The sequence below is a fragment of the Piliocolobus tephrosceles genome, chromosome 4 (assembly GCF_002776525.5).
Source record: "Piliocolobus tephrosceles isolate RC106 chromosome 4, ASM277652v3, whole genome shotgun sequence".
Classification (NCBI taxonomy): Eukaryota; Metazoa; Chordata; class Mammalia; order Primates; family Cercopithecidae; genus Piliocolobus; species Piliocolobus tephrosceles.
Window position 1 is genome coordinate 140461803 of NC_045437.1, and position 19337 is coordinate 140481139.

The 19337-nt window shown below is 54.3% G+C and overlaps 1 protein-coding gene across 1 annotated transcript in view; it reads left to right on the forward strand.

Annotated features, from left to right (window-relative positions):
- The first annotated feature begins 630 nt into the window (after positions 1-630).
- PDGFRB (platelet derived growth factor receptor beta) overlaps positions 631-19337 on the forward strand; it is a 41897-nt gene continuing 23190 nt past the window's right edge. The window contains exon 1 of the mRNA XM_023227052.2: positions 631-1164. The gene's annotated coding sequence lies outside the window, so the exon portion shown is untranslated. The remainder of the gene's footprint in view (positions 1165-19337) is intronic.

The window sequence follows — 19337 nt, forward strand, 5'->3', positions numbered from 1 at the left end:
CCTCTTCTCAGCAGTGCTCTCTGATTCTCTCAGGCCTGCATTAGGGGTCCCTCTAAATGCACTGTCAGCCTCCTGTCTGCCCACCGGGCACCTGCTTGCCCAGTGAATATCTCGCTCACTAGCCTGGGTGCTTCTGAGGTCAGGACCATGTCTTGCTCTGTCCCCGACACTCAGTACAGTGTTAGAACACAGTAAGCGCTCAGAATGCTTGCTCAATGAATGAAGGTTGACTGAATCAACCATAGAGATGATCAGAGTCTCCTTTACAGATGGGGAAACTGAGGCACTGAGAAATGACTCTCCCTGGGTGCCATGGCAAGGGGAGGCAGCCACACGAGATGGGCATCAGGCAAGTGGGGTCCAGGCCACTCTTTGACAAAAGTGACTCAGCGGCTGGTGGCTGGCGTAGGCTGTGGAATTTTTAAGCATCCCCTCACATCCTGAGAGAACAGGCGACGGGAGGGAGTAAGCAGAGGGAAAAGAAGAAAAACAAGAAACTTGGGGGAAAAGAAAGAGAGAGGGGAAAAAAACCTGAAATTGAAAACAGACGCACGCGTCCACCCTCCCTGCCCCACCGCCCCCCTTCTCCCAGCTGGGCCAATCAGAAGCCGCCCTGCAGCCTTTCCCCCAAAGTGGCGGGGGAAGGCGGGGTGGGGCATGGAAGCCCACAGTGGTGTGAGCTCCTGAGGCTGCCAGCAGCCAGCAGTGACTGCCCGCCCTATCTGGGACCCAGGATCGCTCTGTGAGCAACTTGGAGCCAGAGAGGAGATCAACAACGAGGAGGAGAGAGCCGGCCCCTCAGCCCAGCTGCCCAGCAGCAGCCTGCGCTCGCCCTGCCCTACGCAGACAGCCAGACCCAGGGCAGCCCCTCTGGCGGCTCTGCTCCTCCCGAAGGATGCTTGGGGAGTGAGGCGAAGCTGGGCCGCTCCTCTTCCCTGCAGCAGCCTCCTTCCTCCATCCCTCCGTTCTCCTGAGCCTTCAGGAGCCTGCAACGGTCCTTCCTGGCCTTCTACCCAGCTGTTACCCACTGTGGGACCAGCAGTCTTTCTGATAACAGAAACTCCAAACTTGATAACAGGGAGAGGGCAGTAAGGAGGACTTCCTGGAGGGGGTGACTGTCCAGAGCCTGGAACTCTGCCCACACCAGAAGCCATCAGCAGCAAGGTAAGCACTGGAAAAAGTGGGAACGCCAGCCGCATGCCCTGTCCCTTTGCCCTAGCCTGCATCTCTTTGAGTAGGCAAAAAAAAAAAAGGAAGACATTTTTAACAAAACCAGATGAGAGGAGGCTGGGAGACTGGGTGATGTCAGGGTTGGAGGAGCCAGTTTTCTCCTTTCCCCTGCTCTGGGGTGAGTGGCCTCCACTTCATCATCCCTGCTGCCCCTGCCTTCATCAAAAACTCTCAGGGGTTTCTGGGTGCTGAGTGGGGCCTCCAAAGCGCAGCACAGTCAATGGGGAGTGGGGAGAGCTGGGAGGAGCGGGAGAGGGGAATTGGGAGAAGGGTACACAGAAAGTAGGGGACTGGGGACCTCAGGACCATAGCCGCTGTTCCTCAGCCCAAGCCTTGTTTCTAAGAATCAGTCTGGCTTTAGGCCAGTCAGCCACCAGGCAACCTTTGGGGATTCAAATGGATTTGCAAATTTTCTAGATTCCTAAGATATCCTTCTAAACCCCCAGCAGCTAGAAAAGTTTGAGGGCTAGGAAAGTTCAAGAGCGATGGGGGGCCATGGCAACCCCCTAGCTGTCATGCTGCTGGGGCTGGGGGCTGGGGGCTGGGACCTGATTGTCAGATCCGGGGGACTCCTCTGTGAAGAAGGGATCAGCCAGTGGGCCATTTCCTTTGGTCCCAGGCAGCTGCTCAGGCCTCCTCGTTGTCCTCCCTCCTTCTGGACTCTACTCCTTCTCCATGCCATTCTAAAGCATAAATGCGATCACACCACTTCCCTGCCCAGGATCCGCCTATGGCTCCCCAGTGCCTGGAGAAACTCCCAGCTCCTAACAGAGGCTGCCACTGCTTGACACTTACTGCACGCCGTGACTGTGCTGAGTGCTTTATGAGACTGATCTCATGTAATGCTCACCAGCAACCCCAGAGGCAGCGACTGTTTTACCTCCGTTTTATACATGGGGAATCTGAGGCTCAGGCAGCCACATAACTGTAACCACACAGCTAGTAAGTGGCACAACCTGGAGAGGTTGGAATCTCCCTGTGCCCCATTACTCCAGACTTGGGCCTTTTGTTCCCGCCAGTCAGATCCCAGAATTCCCAGAAGGAATGCGCACCATCCTGCTTGTGGGCATTTGCCCTCCCTCTTCCCCCTTCCTGGAATGCCCTTCCTCATCACTTTTCTTTCAGGGATATTCCTTACTCCACCTCTTCCAGGCAGCCTTCCCAGGTTCTTCCTGTCTTCCAAGTGCTAGCCATGCACTTTGTGCTGAATCCATGTTACTTGGCCCTCCGCTGTTGGTGATCTGTTTATGTTCTGTTTGTTCATCAGAGATTGTTCAGGCCCCAGCAGCAGACCTGAGGCTGCACTTTCTGCTGGGGAAAGGTTTAAGGTTTCCCCATCCTGTGCTCTGCCCCCAGTGCCCAGCCCTGGATAGGCAGTGGGACTGAGAAAGTGTCCTGGTGAAAGGAAGGAGGAGCTCACTGAAGACCTTCTGCTCCCAAGTGTGAGACTAGAACCCAGGCCTCCAGCCTTCTCACAGGTGCCCTTCCAGGACCAGGCGGCATTTCTCCATTGCAAGCAGGGAGGAGTATGTCTGCTTCCCTCTGTGACCTCCTGATTGCACAGAGGCCTCTAGTGACAAGTTCTGAAGTCACGCAGTCCTCCCCTGTCTCCAAGAGGGAGACCCAGAAGCCATAGCCTTCAGGGACGTACAGTCCCTGAACACCTACCTCATGCAGGCGTAGAGCCTGGTACCTCACACACCTTGGAGTCCTCATGGCAAGTTTTTGAAATCAGTGTTACTACCTCCTTTTTGTAGATGAGGAAACTGAGGTCTGGAGAGGCTAAGTGACTTTCCCAGGGTGATACGGTGAGTCGAGGTGGTGTTTAGGCTGAAGTCTGCCTGACTCTAAATGCTTACCCCGTGCTCTCCGGGAAGCTCCTAGTCAGAGGGAAGAATCTCCGTCCTCCTGCAGAGCCTGCTCCTGACTTCAGCACCTTCTCCAGCAGAAAGTGCAGCCTCAGGTCTGACTGCTCCAAGGTCTGCCCAGGCCCTGGCTTAGTCCTGAGAGAGGAAGGAGACCATCTGGTCAGCACCCTCCTCCCAGACAGCAGTTATCAGCAGCCCCCCTCCTCTGTGGGAAGAAGAGCTGGGACTTATAATTGCCCGCAGATGTGGGACAGGCAGCGGAAAGCACGGTGGATCCAGAGTCAGGAGACCCAGTGCTTGCCCTGGCTTGATACAAATCCACCTTGTGGCTAACCTCAGACCCCCCACATCCCATCTCTGGGCGACTTCCACAGCTGGAAGGCAGCGAGTGCTGTGGGTAAACAGCACCAGGCTTGGGCATCAGATGACTATGCACTGACCCCGAGCCAGTTTCTGGCTGACTGTGTGATCCTGGGGCAGCACCTTGCCTCTCTGGGCCTCAATCTCCTTCTCCGTGAGCAGCAGGACTGTGTGTGGGCTCCGTGAGACAACAGCATTGGCAAGGTGCTTACCACAGTTCCTGCACTTCACAGCTGGACCTCTGGCCACTGACTGGGAGAGCCACTGCTCTCCCAGCCTCCTGCATTGGAACACTGGGTTATGAAATTAGTCTACAATCTACAAAAGGCTCTGCCCGTGGAAGGGACCTGGACACCATGTATGTTCCAAAGATCCGTGTCCATCCTCCAGGCACGAGCCACAGTCTGACTCTGAGACCAGCCGCCTCCTAGGCTAAAGGAGGGTGCTCTGGGCATTTGCTCAGAACAGGCTGCTGCTCAGTGCAGTGGGGAGGGAGAAAGGGATGAAAAGGTCTTCTGAAATGCCCACCCATTTCTTGCATATGATTCAGAACCCAGTGGGCAGTGGGTTCTTGGAATGGGAATCTTTTTTCAGTGCCCCCCTGTCTTCTGACCCACAGTGTTAGGAGGGAAGGGAAGGGGTGTTGGGCCCCTTCCCAGGGTCAGGGTTTGTAGCACCTCAGCTAGGAAGCAGTGTGAGCAGGATTATATAACAGGAACCAACCTGTTCTTAGTACTTTCTGTGTCTACTTCAATTGTGCTTTACATCGTTACCTCAGAGTTGCTGCTGTATTCCTCAGCTCTTGGAACATGCAGGGCATTCAGGATGTTCTTAATAAATACTGGATTAATTTAACCATCAAGGCTGGGCACGGTGGCTCACACTTGTAATCCTAGCACTTTGGGAGACCGAGGCGGGTGGATCCCCTGAAGTCAGGAGTTTGAGACAAGCCTGGCCAATATGGTGAAACCCCATATCTACTAAAAATACAAAAATTAGCTGGATGTGGTGCATGCACCTGTAATCCCAGCTACTTGGGAAGCTGAGGCACTAGAATCGCTTGAACCCAGAAGGCGGAGATTGCAGTGAGCCTGAGCGACAGGGCAAGACTCTGTCTCAAAAAAAAAAAAAAATTAACCTTCACAGCAAAATTAGATCTATAAACTCTTCCCACTTTTTTTTTTTTTTTTTTTTTTTTTTTGAGACGGAGTCTTACTCTGTTGCCCAGGCTGGAGTGCAATGGTGCGATCTTGGCTCACCGCAACCTCCACCTCCCAAGCTCAAGTGATTCTCCTGCCTCAGCCTCCCAAGCAGTTGGGATTGTAGGTGCCTGCCACCATGCCTGGCTAATTATTGTATTTTTAGTAGAGATAGGGTTTCACTATGTTGGCCAGGCTGGTCTCGAACTACCTGACCTCAGGTGATCCGCCCACCTCAGCCTCCCAAAGTGCTGGGATTACAGGCGTGAGCCACCGCGCCCGGCTAAACTCTCCCCATTTTACAGGTGAGAAAGTGCGCACAGTCAATTGCCTCAAGTCCCACAGCTCAGAAGTGGCGGAGCTGGGATTTGCACCTGGGTGTTTCTGACTCCAGATCCCCTTGATGAGAGGCTGGATGGGGCCTGGGATGCCCCTGGGGATCCAGTGTAAACCCTGAGAATGTGCCTCAGCTGTGGGGGCCCTCAGCATTCCAGAGGTAGTCATCAGACCTTAGAACCCTATGGGACTGTGCGCAAGTCGTTCCCTCCTGGGGCCTCAGTTTTCCCGTCAGTCAAACAAGGAGGTTGACCCAGATGATGGTAAAGCTTTCTTCCAGCCCTACAACAATTTCAGGATTCCAAGCCACGCCAGCCAGATTGGCAACTGCACAAGCCTTGCTGTGTACTCAGGGATCATGCATATTTAACTTCACAATGAAAGGGTTTTTTTCTTATCCTTTCTCTACACATTACAGAAAGAGGTCAGGATCGATGACCACTAATGGAAAACTTTAACCTGCAATAACAAGGAGGAACTTTCTGACGATTATTAGTGTGGCCCCTTAACGTGCTCAGTTTCTTGAGGAGCTCAGAGGGCTCCCACAGAGCCCACATGCCCATTTTCCTGGGATACTGAGCAGGGAGGGTCGGAGAGGTGGGCCCACTAGGGGCTGTGTGTGGATGCTGTAACCCTTAAGTCTCTTCCAGCGCTGAGTTTTCGAACCTCATATGCTCTAATTTCAAGAGGAAGCAAGACTTGGGCCCAGATGAGTGATGGGATCCAGAGGTGAGGGGAGAAATGGATGCAGGGACCTACCTCTGGTGGGAGTGGGTGTGAAATTCGCATACTTGTTGCTTCCAGTGTAGAAGCCCACCTCACATCCCTCCTGAGCCCTCAGGCACAGATCCTCAGGATTAAGACTTCCTGAACCTCCAAGCCCTGGCCCCAGAGCCCGCCCTGCGCCCGACCCCCACATCCACCAGATGCTTCCTGGGGCAGCCCACCCCCAGCCTGGTGCAGGAGGCTGAAAATCAAGGTGTATTGCTTTAACCGAATTAAAATCCTCTCCTCTCCTCAGTTCACATCAGGGCTATTTGATGTCTCAGGTGCCCAGAACCTTTTATCTGCCAGAGGTACCAGCTTCTCCGCCCTGTGTTGGAGACGGCTGTCCCTTGGGAGGGTCGGGGGTCTGAAAGTTCCTGAATGTCAGAGATGAAAAGGACTTTTGAGGGTCACCTGATTCAACTGCTTTATTGTATGGATGGGAACTAAGGTCCAGAGAGGGGAGGGGTTACACATAAGGTCCGTGCAGATCATTGGTGATGACGCTGAGCCTGGGACCTGGGCTTGCCTTTGCTCCACCACAGGTACTGGGTCTTTCCCATCTCTCTGAAGGCCTGGAGAGACCCAGCTCCACCTCTGTGGTTCAGGGCTCAGCCTCCAGGACTCTCTGGACAGAGTATGGGCTGAAAAGGAGCAAAGCCATCCCAACAAGAGATGGGAATCTTCCTGGGTGGTTTGCTGGACCCCCGAGCCTTTGGCCACGCCACTTCTTCATTCTAATCATAGTTTCCTCTTATAATAAAGTGGGGAGAAGCCAAGGGAGAAGCTTAGTGACCCCCAGAGGTCCATCCAGCTCTGCCCTTAGCCCCTGAGAGTTCCTGCCATGCTTCTTGTGGCTGTTTTACCACATCCTCTTTGCTGCTGCTCTGTTACCTTCCCTTCTGAGAAGTGGAAACCCAAGGGCAGTGACGCCACCAGCTTCTCCACTTCTGAGCCTCACTGGGTATAGGGTGGGGTGGGGTTTCCAGTTAGCCCTAGGGGGGCAAGGCTGAGCTTTCTAAACATGTCACAGAAGCCCTGGCCCCTCCTGACCCAGAGCATTGAAGGTGCAGGTGTGACCTGGTGAACTGTGGCTGGCTCCCATCTCACCTGTATTTGTGTCCTTATCAGTTTCCAACCCGGGGTCTGTCTGCTGAATGGATAGTGAAATGGTCACTAGACAAATAAATGCATGTAGAGATGCATAAATGGATTGGTGGGTAGGTGGGTGGATGGATGGATGGATGGATGGATGGATAAATAGATGGAGACAGACAGATGGCCTCCCCTTTTAGTCCAGGGCACAGAAATGACTTCATGAGCACTCATCCTCCTGAGGGCCCCATGCTTAGAAGGGCCTGTGTTTGGTTTAATGCTCTGCAGTCATCATCTTAAAATTGTTAATAATTTTTAACAAAGAGCCCTGCATTTCCATTTTGTGCTTGCCCCACAAATTATGTAGCTGGTCCTGCCAGGGAGTTCAGGCTGGGTTTGGGACGGCTTCATCCCCAAAAGCAGCCTTGCTGCCTCCACTGTCCCCATCCTAATCCACAGCCTCCCACTAAATGACAGCCTGCTGGTGTCATCCTCCTGCGTGGAGGCCCCCTCCCCACAGTGCCTGGAGTTACAGCATTGCCCTGCCCAGCCAGCAGCTACTACCTGCCATCACTATCAACGCCTTGAAAAGTTGGTGTGTCCAGAGCAAATCCTCACACAGCACCACAGACCTTTCCTGAAGTCTCCCTGCCTCCTTCCCTGGCCTCCTGCTGCCTCCTTCCCTGGCCATCACTTACCTGTTTGCTGAGGAGCCTCAGTTTCTAGCCCAACAGATCTCTCCCTGCCATTTCTCCCAGATGCCTTGCCATCTCTCACAGAGCCCTGGCAGTACCTTTCCCTGGCATCATCTGCCAAAAAAACTCAAGAAACCCTGGAGGCCTAGCTCAAGGCCACCCCCCTCAGGAAGCCATACCCCGTCTCCTCACTGGAGTAATCATATACTCATATTAGCTACCATTTACTGGGCACCTATGATGTGCCAAGTGCTGTGCGTCATCATCTCTGCACCCCGCCCCCAGCAATGGAAAAGGAGGTCTCCCATGCCGTTTCCCAGGAAATTGAGGCTCAGACAAGTTAAACTCAGAGAGGTCACCCAGTTACGAGGTGGTAGAACTGGGACTTGGACCCAGGAGTAAGTGTCTTCCAGCTGGAACCACTGCTCCCAGCCTGGCAGGGCTCCCATGCCATTTCCCTGCCCTGGATGGCATCAGGCTCAGCCTGTTGACTTCAGAGTGCCATGTCTGTTCTGCCCTCACCAGCTCATCCCCATCACCTCCCTGGAAGGAAAGAGTCACCACTGCCTGCCCATGCCAGTTCCCTAGCCTAGTGAATTCCGTGTTATTAGGAGGCAGCCGAGGGCCCAGGACTGAAGAGCTGACCCTGCAGAGCCATTTAATCTCTCATACTGTGTAAGCATTTGTTGAGCACCTACTGTAGGCCTAATCCCATACTAGGAACTTGGAGAGAGTCCAGACTGTTGTTAGGTAAGTATCCTGATTTGTGGGAAGTCATATTAAAGGACTAAGACAAAGGTTCAGGAAAGAAGTAATTGACAGACAGTAGAGAGAAGGTTATTAGATGGGTCTCGCCCTAGGTTGGGCACCAAATCCCTGCGTGTGCTAGGATGAGACACTCCTCACTGAGCCTCAGTACACTGAAGAGGACTGTTGCTACTGATAGTACCAAGAATCATAGCAGCTACCTCTTCCTGAGGAGGCTTTTTTTGGGAGAGGCCTTCCTGCACCATCTCATTTATTACACGCATACCTTTGCTGAGAAGCCTAGCCCTGTGGAGTCTTGGCTGTGCGCGCAAGGCCGAGTGAGTGAGTGACTTCTCCCTCAAGTGAATGAGTAATGATAATGTGGCCACCAACTTTGCAGAAGGCTATGTGCCAGACCCTGTTCTAAGCATTTTGCTTGTGTTAACTCCTTCAATAGCCCTGACAACCCAGTTACGAGCTGCAATCCACAGATGAGAAAACTGAGGCCCAGAGGGGAGGTTAAGTGAATGACCGAAGATAGGGGTGGGAGGATGGATGCTGAGACAGTGAGAGGGTCAGTGAAACATGGGGGTTCTCTGCCCTCCTGCTCTGCTGCCCAGGAGGGTTCTGAGGGGAATCTCAATGTTCGGTAATTGGCACGGATAAGTGAAGAGTTGACTCATTAGCTAGCTACCCCTCCCCTATTTGCAGGATCTGGGCCTGTGGGGGAAGGCTGTGCGCTGGTGGGTCAGTGTGAATGGCCCAAGGCCTGCCTGTCCCCTGCCCACTTGGCTCAGAGAACCCATTCTGTTTGCGGCCCCCACCCCAGCCCATGGCTGCTCCGGGCTGGCAGCAGCCAGGGGAACAGAAGGTTTGCTTGTCTGCGCCTGCCGCACCCCCCTCCTCAGTCTCAGCCTGGGACCCCTCTCAGGGGCTCCTTTGGCTGCCAGGGCCTGGCACTCTCCGTTGCCATGGCACCGGCCGGAGATGAGGCTCTGGGGGGTGGGGGCGGGGAGGGCAGCCGCAGGATGGTGGAGGCCTGGAACTCTGCAGCTACAGAGGCCCTGGCCCTCTGCAAACAGTGGAAGGGGATGCTGGGGCCCCCACAGGGGCGGGCCTGGACCCTGAGCACAGCAGGCCTGGGGCAGAGCCGGCCACACACCTGGGCTGATTGCCTGGATGCTCTGTCCTGCAGGAGCACTGCCTCTGCCAGACCCTGGCTTTCCTAAGCAAAGACCCTTCTCTTAGCCTTGTGTGCTGACCCTCAACCTCTGCAGTGAAGTTGTGGAGTTCTATTCCTAGTCCTGAGTTCTATCTCTAGCTTGACTTTAAAATTATTGGTGACCCAGGGCAGGCCCCCCTGCATACACTACTCCTCAGTCAGAGCAGAGGCGGGACCCAGATCCCTGAGGACCTTCTCATCCCTGAGATCCTGGATTCCGTATGGACCCCATTAGAGGAGAACGTTTCTCTGTGGACAGATGGACAGAACTGTTTCTGATGAGGAGACAGGCAGTCTGGCATGATGGGCAATAATTCAGGTTTTAGCAGTTGTGGTGACACGCTCCTATAGTCCCAACTACTCAGGAGGCTGAGGCAGGAGGATCGCTTGAGCCCAGGAGTTTGAGGCTGTAGTGAACTGTGAGCTATGATCTGTGATCACGCCACCATGCTACTGTACACCAGCCTGGGCAACAGAGCAAGACCCTGTCTCTAAAAAAGAAGAATATAGGCTTTGGAGTCAGGCTGGCCTGAGTTTGCATTCCAGTTCCTTTGCATCTTACTTATTGTGTGATCTTGGGAAAGTTACCAAAAGTCTCTGAGACTCAGTATCCTCCTCTATCAAATGGGAATAATGAGTGTACCCCCCTCACAGGGTGGTTGTGAGGATGAAGCAAAATCTCTAGATCATCTCATTTAGCAGAGTGCCTGGCTCTAAATTAGTAGGGGCTTTTGTTTGTTTCCAGATTGGGGGCAGGGATCAGAACAATAACTAGGAAGATGTCCTGTGTTTGGAGAGTGGGTGGTTGGTGGATAGAAGCAGGACCAATAAGCAGAGAATACAGTGAGATAAACTGTACTCAGTGTAATTAACAATTCTCAATAGTCTGGCCTCTGAAGATTCCAAGCTGGCTAAGAATGAAATGGGCCACAGGTGACGTGGTGAGATCCCTGTCATGGGAGTGTGCAATTGCAGAGAAGGTGGGGGAGATGTGAATAGGGGGAATGTACTAAGATTGTAGGGCTCTGTGAAAAATGGTGTGACTGTTTCCCACTCAAACTGTCAGCTTCAGCTTTAGCCAGCTCAAAAGAGAGTATGAAAGAATGAAAGGAGAAGTCGGGACAAAGAAGGCGAAAGGATGAGGCTGACGATTTTATTTTTTATTTTATTTCTTGAGATGGAGTTTCACTCTTGTTGCCCAGGCTGGAGTGCAGTGGCGCAATCTCAGGTTCAAACAATTCTCCTGCCTCAGCCTCCCGAGTAGCTGGGATTACAGGCACACGCCACCATGCCCAGCTAATTAACTTTTTTTTTTTTTTAATTTGAGCTTGTTCTGTGCCAGGTACTGGGCTGTCCTTTTTGCGGGGCTCCTCATCTTTGCCTCCTGCCACAGACGGGCTGTCACATGGGCACTGGGGCTGTGTGCTCTAGAGCCTGTCTGCCCAGAATTAAACACTGGAGCCACCACTGGCAAGCTGTTGGGCAAACAATGTAACCACTCTGAGCCTCAGTTTCCACATCTGCAAAATGAGGAAGCAGTACCGATGTCATGGGATTGTTCTGAGGACTCAGTGAGATCACTCACATAAGGAGCTTAGCACAAATAGTGGGTAATAAGTACAGTGAGCCCTTGAACAACGAGGGGGCTAGGGACAACTGCCAACCGCAAAGTCAAAAATTCATGTATAGCTTTTGACTCCCCAGAAACTTTACTGCTAATAGCCAGCCTACTGTGGGCCTTACTGATAACATAAAGTCAATTAACACATATTTTGTCTGTAATGTATATTATATGCTGTGTTCTTATAATAAAGTCAGCTAGAGAAAAGAAAATCACAAGGAAGAGAAAATACATTCAGTATTCATTCAGTGGAAGTAGATCACTGAAAAAGTGTTCACCCTCGTCTGCACGTTAAGTAGGCTGAGGAGGAGGAGGAAGTGGAGGGGTTGGCCTTGCTCGCAGGGGTGGCAGAGGCAGAAGAGGTGGAGGAGTGGAAGGCTGGGAAGGGTGTGAATGCTTCACATGTGTGAGAGTGGACCTGCACAGTTCAAACCTGTGTAGTTCATGGGTCAACTGTACGAAATCAGAGGTAGCTGTTATTATTATTGTTATTTTTAAGGCTGCTAGAGGCCCAGATGGGGCCGGGGTGGGTGGGGGGACTCTGGGCCAGGAATCCACAGGGCCCTGGGGGTAGCCCTCAAGGCGCCGCAGGAGGCAGGAAGCGCTTGCTCTACAGCCGGTGGGCAGGGGTGTGCAGCAGGCCTCCCTCCCTCATTGACCTCCTTCTCAGGCTGCTTCCCAGCCTTCCTGGGGACGAAGGGCCCCTCCCGTGGGCCCCTCCCTTGGGCCCCAGCAGCCGTGAGGCACACACTGAGTGCTTTCCCACGCACCGTTCCAAGTAGCCAGCCAGCATCGCTGCCCCTACCCCCAAGCACACCCATTCTGACGGGTGAGGGGGTGTTTGCTGCAGGAGAGCGGGGCTCGGGCTGGGGGATCAGCCCGTTCTTTATCAGCCTGGCTCCATTCCAGACAGATGTTTCATCTTATTTTGGACTTCCAGAAAATAGGTCATTTCTTTCCATTGTGTTCCCTGGGGAGGCCTCATGGGGAGAGGAGCACGAGTGAGTGACGAGTGTGAGGGCCTGGCTTGGGCCCTGGGGAGCTGTGGGGGCAGCCGCCTTCCTCCCTCAGTTGTGAGGGAGCTGTCAGGGCCAGGGCCGGAAGGTTCTCAAAGGCTGGGCGGAGAAGCCAGTCTTTGCCTGAGGGGGATGGAGAGCAGAAGAGGGCTGGGAAGGTCACATAGGTGTTTCAGAAAGGTCCCCATGGCTGGTGTGTGAGAACAGGTGGAGGGGACAGATTGGAGGTGAGGAGCTTAGCAGTGGGACAGCCAGAGGCAGCCGAGCCTGTGCTGGAGGGGTGGGTGCAGGGGGCTCAGCAGGCTTCCAGGGAACCAGCACTGTTCTTCCATCCAGTTTGGACTTCCAGAACAGCGGGAGCCCACGCCAGGCCCCATCTTAGTCGATTTCTGCTGCTTTGTTCAGAGGACTTTGTAGGTACCTGGAAACATAAAGAGGCCCCTGGGCCTGGAAGCAGCATGGCACAGAGAGTGGCTCCAAGACCGTGTGGCCTGTCCTGGCTGTTCTCTCTCTGTAGCCCTCAGAGTGATTCCGAGGCTGGTGGGGAGGTTCGTGGTGCAGGGCTGGAGCACTGAGCCTTCTCCCACAACTGGAAGTGGAGCGAGCATAGGATTGAATAGGGGTGGTGGGAGCCTCGGCCACTTCCCCAGTTTCTCCCCTCCACCTGTAACTGTCTCCTCACCCTCTGATCCTGCTGTCTTCTCTGGCTCCCAGGATGGGGCTCCCTGATGACATGACCTGATCACACCCACATCTCAGCCTGCTTGGGGACAGCCACATGGGCCAGACTCACCGTCAGGCCCAGGCTATGCTGCTATCCTTTTCTTACTCTCTAGCTGCTGGCGGGAGGACTCCATCCCTGGCTCCAGATGCCTCTTGCCCCCACAGACTCCCAGGCCTGGAACTGGCAGCCTTCTCTGAGCTGAGTCATGACATGGGTCCCTCCCCAGCACCCCCACCCGGAGCCCAGCATTCCAACTCAGCACAGCTGCCTTCCCAGAGTGGAGCCCTGAGGGCCACAGCACATCAGCCCTGAAAGTGCTCCCAAGACAATCTTGCCCACCCTTTTGCACAGATAAGGCAACTGAGGCTCAGAGAGGGTCAGGACTGTATAGCAGTCGCACTTAGCTGCAGTTTCACTTTCTGAAGTTTCAGTTACCCCAGATCAACTGTGGTCCAAAAACATTAAATGGAAAATTCCAGAAATAAACAACTTATAAGCTTTAAATTTTGTGCTGTTCCGAGTAGTGTGATGAAATCCTGCACTGTCCTGTCTGTCCCGCCCAGGAGTGAATCATCCCTTTGTCCATATACACTACCCTCCTGTTAGTCATCAACAGAGTCCACTCCTGACATCCAGCCATCAACACCATCATGGCTCAGTGGTCCAGGATCACTTGGAGCAGATGACCTGATCCTTCTGATAATGTCCGGAGGTCAGTAGTAGCCTAACTCTCCTTCACAATGTCTACGCCATCACCTCACTTCATCTCATCATGTAGGCACCGTGTCATTCCACATCTTCACAAGAAGAAGAGTGATAGAGTACAGTAAGATATTTTAAGAGAGAGACCACAGTCACATGACTTTTATTAGAGTATATTGTTATCATTGTTCTATTTTATTATTAGTTATTGTTGTTCATCTCTTATTGTGCCTTATTTATAAATAAAACTTTATAATAGGTATGCATTTGTAGGGGGAGGAACATAGTATGTATAGGGTTTGATTTTATCCAAAGTTTCAGGCATCTACTGGGACCTAGGAATGTATTCCCTGCAGATAGGGGGGACCACGATCCTATAAGTGGGTGTCACAACTGGGACTAGAGCCAGGTCTTCTTACTTCCCACCCCAGCCCCCCTCCAAAATCTGCCCCAGGCCTGTAAAGTGCCCCGGTACGGAGAACAGAAGACTGGACTGGGTCAGGAGCCTGGAGTCTTCGGCTCACTTCTCCCAACAACTTAGCAAATTACCTGCACTAAGTCTCAGTCGCCAATCCCTGCCTGATTGGGCCTGTGCAGAGAAAGTGACTTTGAAACAAAGGTCAATGTGTGGCAGGACAGAGGTGTGCTGTGGAAAGGGCAGGGGCAGCTGTAGCCTGAACCTTGGGGCCTTGAGCCACCAGCCTCACATCTTAGCAGGGGCTGGAGGCGGGGAGCTGTGCAGGCAGGTAAGCTTCAGCCCCACGTACCACCCGAGCCCATCTTGTCTAGGCCAAAACAATGGGCCCTCTTGCTTTCCTTCCCTAAGCCTCAGTTTCCCCACAAGCACAATGGAGCACAGGAAGGCAGTTAGATCAGATAGATGATCCCTGAGGGCTCTGGCGTGCTGACATTCCAAGACTCTGACCCCATAACCCCATGGCCAGGCCTCCTCCTCCCTCAGGCATTTGGTTTATTCAGAGCATCCCAGGCCTGAGACTGCCTGCCCCCAGCACCCCCGTCTCCCTGCAGCACGGCCCTTTCTCTCTCATCTCACTGCTATTTCTACCCGGCCTGTTCCCGGCCTCCAGGCTGAGCATCCCACTGTCCCCTCAGTGCCCACAGACCCTCCCCATCCTAAACCTGCTCAGTCGCAGCTCTCACTCCTGCTCTTTGACCTTATTCTCATCTCAGAAAACGGCATCCTCCCCTCAGCCCGTGCGCGTGCGCGCGCACACACACACACATTCCTGCCTCCCAGTATTCCAAGCCAGATACAGAGGTGCATACCTTCCTCTCCAGCCCCTCAATATTAAATCACCCAGTCCTGTCGATTCTCAGCTAAGTAACTCTCAAATCCATCTGTTTCTATCAGTCCCCACTGCCTTCTCCCCAGACCCAACTAAACAGGCACGTTGGTCACAGAAGCGGTGGAGCTGGTGGCAGACAGCACGGAGTCACACCACTTCACTTTAATCTCTGCTCTACCCCTTCTGACTCTGCGTTCCTAGCCCAGTTATTAAATGCTCCCTGCCTCGGTTTCCCCACCTGTAAAATGGAAATGATCACTGTATGTACCTCATAGAGTTGACTGAGGATCAAGTGATCCAATACATGCCAAATGCTCAGAATGGCTCCTGGTGCAGTAACACGGGCTTTCTGGCTTGTCTGTTCATGCATATGGCTGTGTGTTCAGGTGAATTTGGGGTTCTATGTGCACATGTTCTATGCATGTTGTATGTGCTGCATACACATGTGAACTGTTGCACACGGGTGCATCTCCACGGGTGCTGGGCACAGTGGGAGCTGCACACATGTGTTTTGTGTGGGTGTACACATGTTTAGTGCCTGCATGAGGGCTTGGCACACACATGGCCTGTTGCATACATGTGTGTTTCAGAGGAGCGTGCGAGGAAGTGCGTAGGCAGGCATCTGTGCATCTGTACTGTGTGTATGTGCTCACCATGTGCAGGCTCCCCCCATCAACCCCGCAGCAATGCAGGGCCCCCTCCCTGGCCTGCCTGTGTCGTGGGAGCCTCGGGACCCTGAGGGAGGGAAGCTGTTGCTGGCGGATGTGGCCAAGATGGGCTGGATTTATTTAGATTAAGGCGGTGGGAAAGGAGTGGAGAATTGTATGTGCTGGGAGGAGGGAAGTCTGGGGCTCTGAGAAAGACTCCCCAAGGAAGCTTGCTCTCCTGGACTTGGGGCACCCACTCCTCTCCCCTGGACTTGGGGTCCTTACTCTGCTCCTTTGGACTTGGGGCCCCCACTCTGCTCCCTTTTGACTTGGGGTTCCCAATCTGATCCCCTGACTTGGGGTCCTTATTCCACTCCCCTAGACTTGGGGCCCCCCACTTCTCTCCCCTGTACTTGGGGTTCCACTCTGTGCCCCTGGACTTGGGGTCCTCACTCTGCTCCCCTGGACTTGGGGTCCTCACTCTGCTCCCCTAAGGTGGGGGGGTCCTTCTGAGTCACGTGAGGAGCTGGCGTGACCTCCACTTTGGGCCTCTGAGCCTACAACCTGGCCAGAATAGGAGGAATCAGGAGGGGTTCCTGGCACACAGCACTCTCTTCATGGGCAAAAGGGGGACACTTAGGGGTCCCCTCCCTCTCTCTGCTCTAGAGGCCTCCCTGGGCAGGAGAGTACAGCAGATGCGGGGAGTGCCTGCTCTCTGACTGTGACATCCAGGTTGTCCCTAGGTGGCCCTTCCCTGGAGTACAGTCCTCCTAAAGAGGGGAAGTTGTCACAGGCAAACCCACTACCACCAAGTCAGCTGCCTGGGCCTCCCTGGGATTGGCTGGAACCAGAGCAGCCTCTGGGAAGCACAAAGAGGCCTAATGCATTGGGTGGACAATGGGGGGTGTCAGGGAGTCATCCAAGATGGCCTGGGAGGTCATGTCTGGGTGCCCTAAGCCCTACTCTGCCCTCCCTGGCCCTCCAGCCTCTTGTCCCTACCACTCTTTCCCTTCCACCTCCTGGGGTTCCACATCACCAGCGGAAAGTCCCCTGAAACACTGCTGTCTAACTCTTTTTATTTTTATCTATTTATTTTTTTGAGACAGAGTCTCACTCTGTCACCAGGTTGGAGTGCACTGGCATGATCTCAGCTCACTGCAACCTCCACCTCCCAGGTTCAAGTGATTCTCCTGCCTCGGCCTCCCGAGTAGCTGGGACTACAGGCACGCGCCAACATGCCCAACTAATTTTTGTATTTTTAGTAGAGACGGGGTTTCACCAAGTTGGCCAGGATGGTCTCAGTCTCTCGACCTTGTGATCCGCCCGCCTCAGCCTCCCAAAGTACTGGGATTACAGGCGTGAGCCACCGTGCCCAGCCTGTTGTCTAACTCAGGGAAACTGAGGCCCAGAGAGGGAAACAACTTGTCAAAGCCCGCACAGCAAGTCTGTGGCTGAATAGTCGTGGAAATTCCATCCATGGAGCGAGAGGGCTGGTGGATTCTCATGTGACTCTAGCCTCAGGAACGTAACCCCCTCCTGCTTACTAGCCCCCACCTCCTCAAAACACCCCAGTAAGATTCATGGTGACTAGAATCTTCTCTTTGGCCAGTCAAAAAGGCAGAGCTTCACCATAGGGACAGTTCTTTGAAATGACACCTGCCAACCTCTCTGTATGGATGGGGAAGCAGAGTCCAGAGACGCTGGAGACTCGCTCAGTCTCGTAGTGGGTCCCAGGGTGCTTAGGAGGGGAGCTGATTGCTCTATTCATAGTGAAGCCAGTCTGAGATCCCTGGCGTGCCTACACCCTCCCTACAGCATCCACACTGCCTGCCTGTCCCCTCCCCACAGCTTGAATCTGCCTTTTTGCTGTGCGACTGGGGCATGCTTCTGTCCTTCTCTGGGCCTCTGCTGCCCATTCAAAAAGCATCTCCCCTAGCTCAGAGTCTCTAAGCTACCCCCAGCCCCAGGCCCAGCAGGAGGGATTCTGAAGGGGAGAGGATGGAGTACCACATGGGAGCAGGGTCGGGGGCTGCATGCCATGAAGGCCCAGCCCACATGGCCAGCCCAGACTTCCAGAGCCAGGCCAACCCCGCTGCAGTGACCTCCCTTCTCCTGGCCAGCCGGCCAAATTCCTCCTTTAGAATAATAAACAGTGTGGCCAGCCAGGGAGACTGGGAGAGGAGGGGCAGGGAGGCTGAAGTGACCCCCTCCCCCAGCCTCCGCTGCTAATGATTTTCTTTGGCTGAGATCTCTAGCAGGAAGGGGGCAGCCAGAGGGGCACCGATGGAGGGGCAGATGGGCCTCTGTGGGGGCTGCTGGCTCCGCCTTGGCGCTGCTCCCTCCTGACCAAGGAGGCCTGGCATCCAGCTGGAGGGGCTGGGGCAGAGGGATGGTGGGGAGCAGAGGCTGCAGGGGGGGTCAGAAGGGCTGGGCTTCGAGTCAGGAGCAGATCAGAGAGGGGAGAGGAAGAAACGAGGAGACCTTCAGGCAGGCAGTCCGAAAGGGAACGGGGAGAAGAGCTGATTTGCTCAGACTGTTTCATGGGGTGTTGGGCAGAGCTAAGGTTGGGGGTCCATAGGCTGGGGGAGCCTTGCCTCTGTCCCACTCCTGACATGTGAATGCTGCCCTGGTAGGTGCGGCACTCACCATCATCCACTTCCAGAGCTGGGGACTTAGGCCACAGGGAGAGTGATGGTACAAGAGGTGGCGTGCTGGGGCCTGAACCCGGTCCACAGCCCTAAACTGAAAACTAAAAGGGATGAGATGGGGAGGCGGGGGCAAGCTGGGCATGGCCTTCAGAGGCAGGATAGGCCGGGCAGCCCCACGGCCAGAGGAGGCTCCTTGTTGCCTCATCACGTCATCACCTCCCAAAGCTCATGCTCTGCGACCCCCCGTCCTCTGGCCTCCTTCCTGCCAATGCTACAGGCAGACTTTGGCATACCTGGCTCCTGGTGGTCTCTTGGGACCCGAGGTGTGTTTTCCAAGATAGAGGAGAGCAAGGGCTGCCCCCATTCAGTCTGTCTCTGTCTTTGTCTCTTAGTGCCTCTGTCTTAGTGTCTCTCTTAGTGCTTCTGTCTCTTAGTGCTTCTGGTGCTGTCTCTCTGGGCACCTCTTCTCTGTCTCTGCGTCTTTGTCTCTTTCTGCTTCTATCATTCCAGGTCTTTCTCTCTCTGTCTCCCTCTCAGACAGGCTCTGCTGTGGAATCTCGGGCAAATTTCTCATCTTCTCAGAGCCTCAGTTTCTCCATCTGCACCCTGAGGGTGGAGGTGGGGAGCCTGGCTTCACTGGTCTCCAAGGACCTGTGAGGCCTGGCTGCTCGAGGGGACCTCTCCTGGGCCCAGCCCCTAGCCGCTCTCCACTGGGCCTCCCTGTATGCTCTGCGCTGAGTAAAGGGGTCCAGGCCCACCTCCCACATTCCACAGCCCCGGCTCCCCCGCTTCCCTTCCCACAGCCCACAGCCTCCTCCATTTCCTGTTGTGCTTGTGGAGCTGCGGGAGTTCTCTGGGTTCTGGCCTCCCCCCTGCTCCTCCCAGGCCTTTCATCACACTTTCCCAAATATTTGTCCTGGCAGATAAGAGCCTGGTATTGGAACTGTCACCCGGAGGACAGGCTGTCAGAGCTGGCAGGCCCCTGGACACCATCCAGCCCAACTTCCCCTCCCTCACTGTACAGACGGGGAAACTAAGGCCCGCAGAGAGGCTGGGGACGCAGCCGGGGCCACATGAGAGTCACAACCAGAGCGAAAGCAAGGGCCAGGCCCCCCAAGGCTGAGTCTGGGGTGGAGAGGAGAGGGCCTGTGGTCT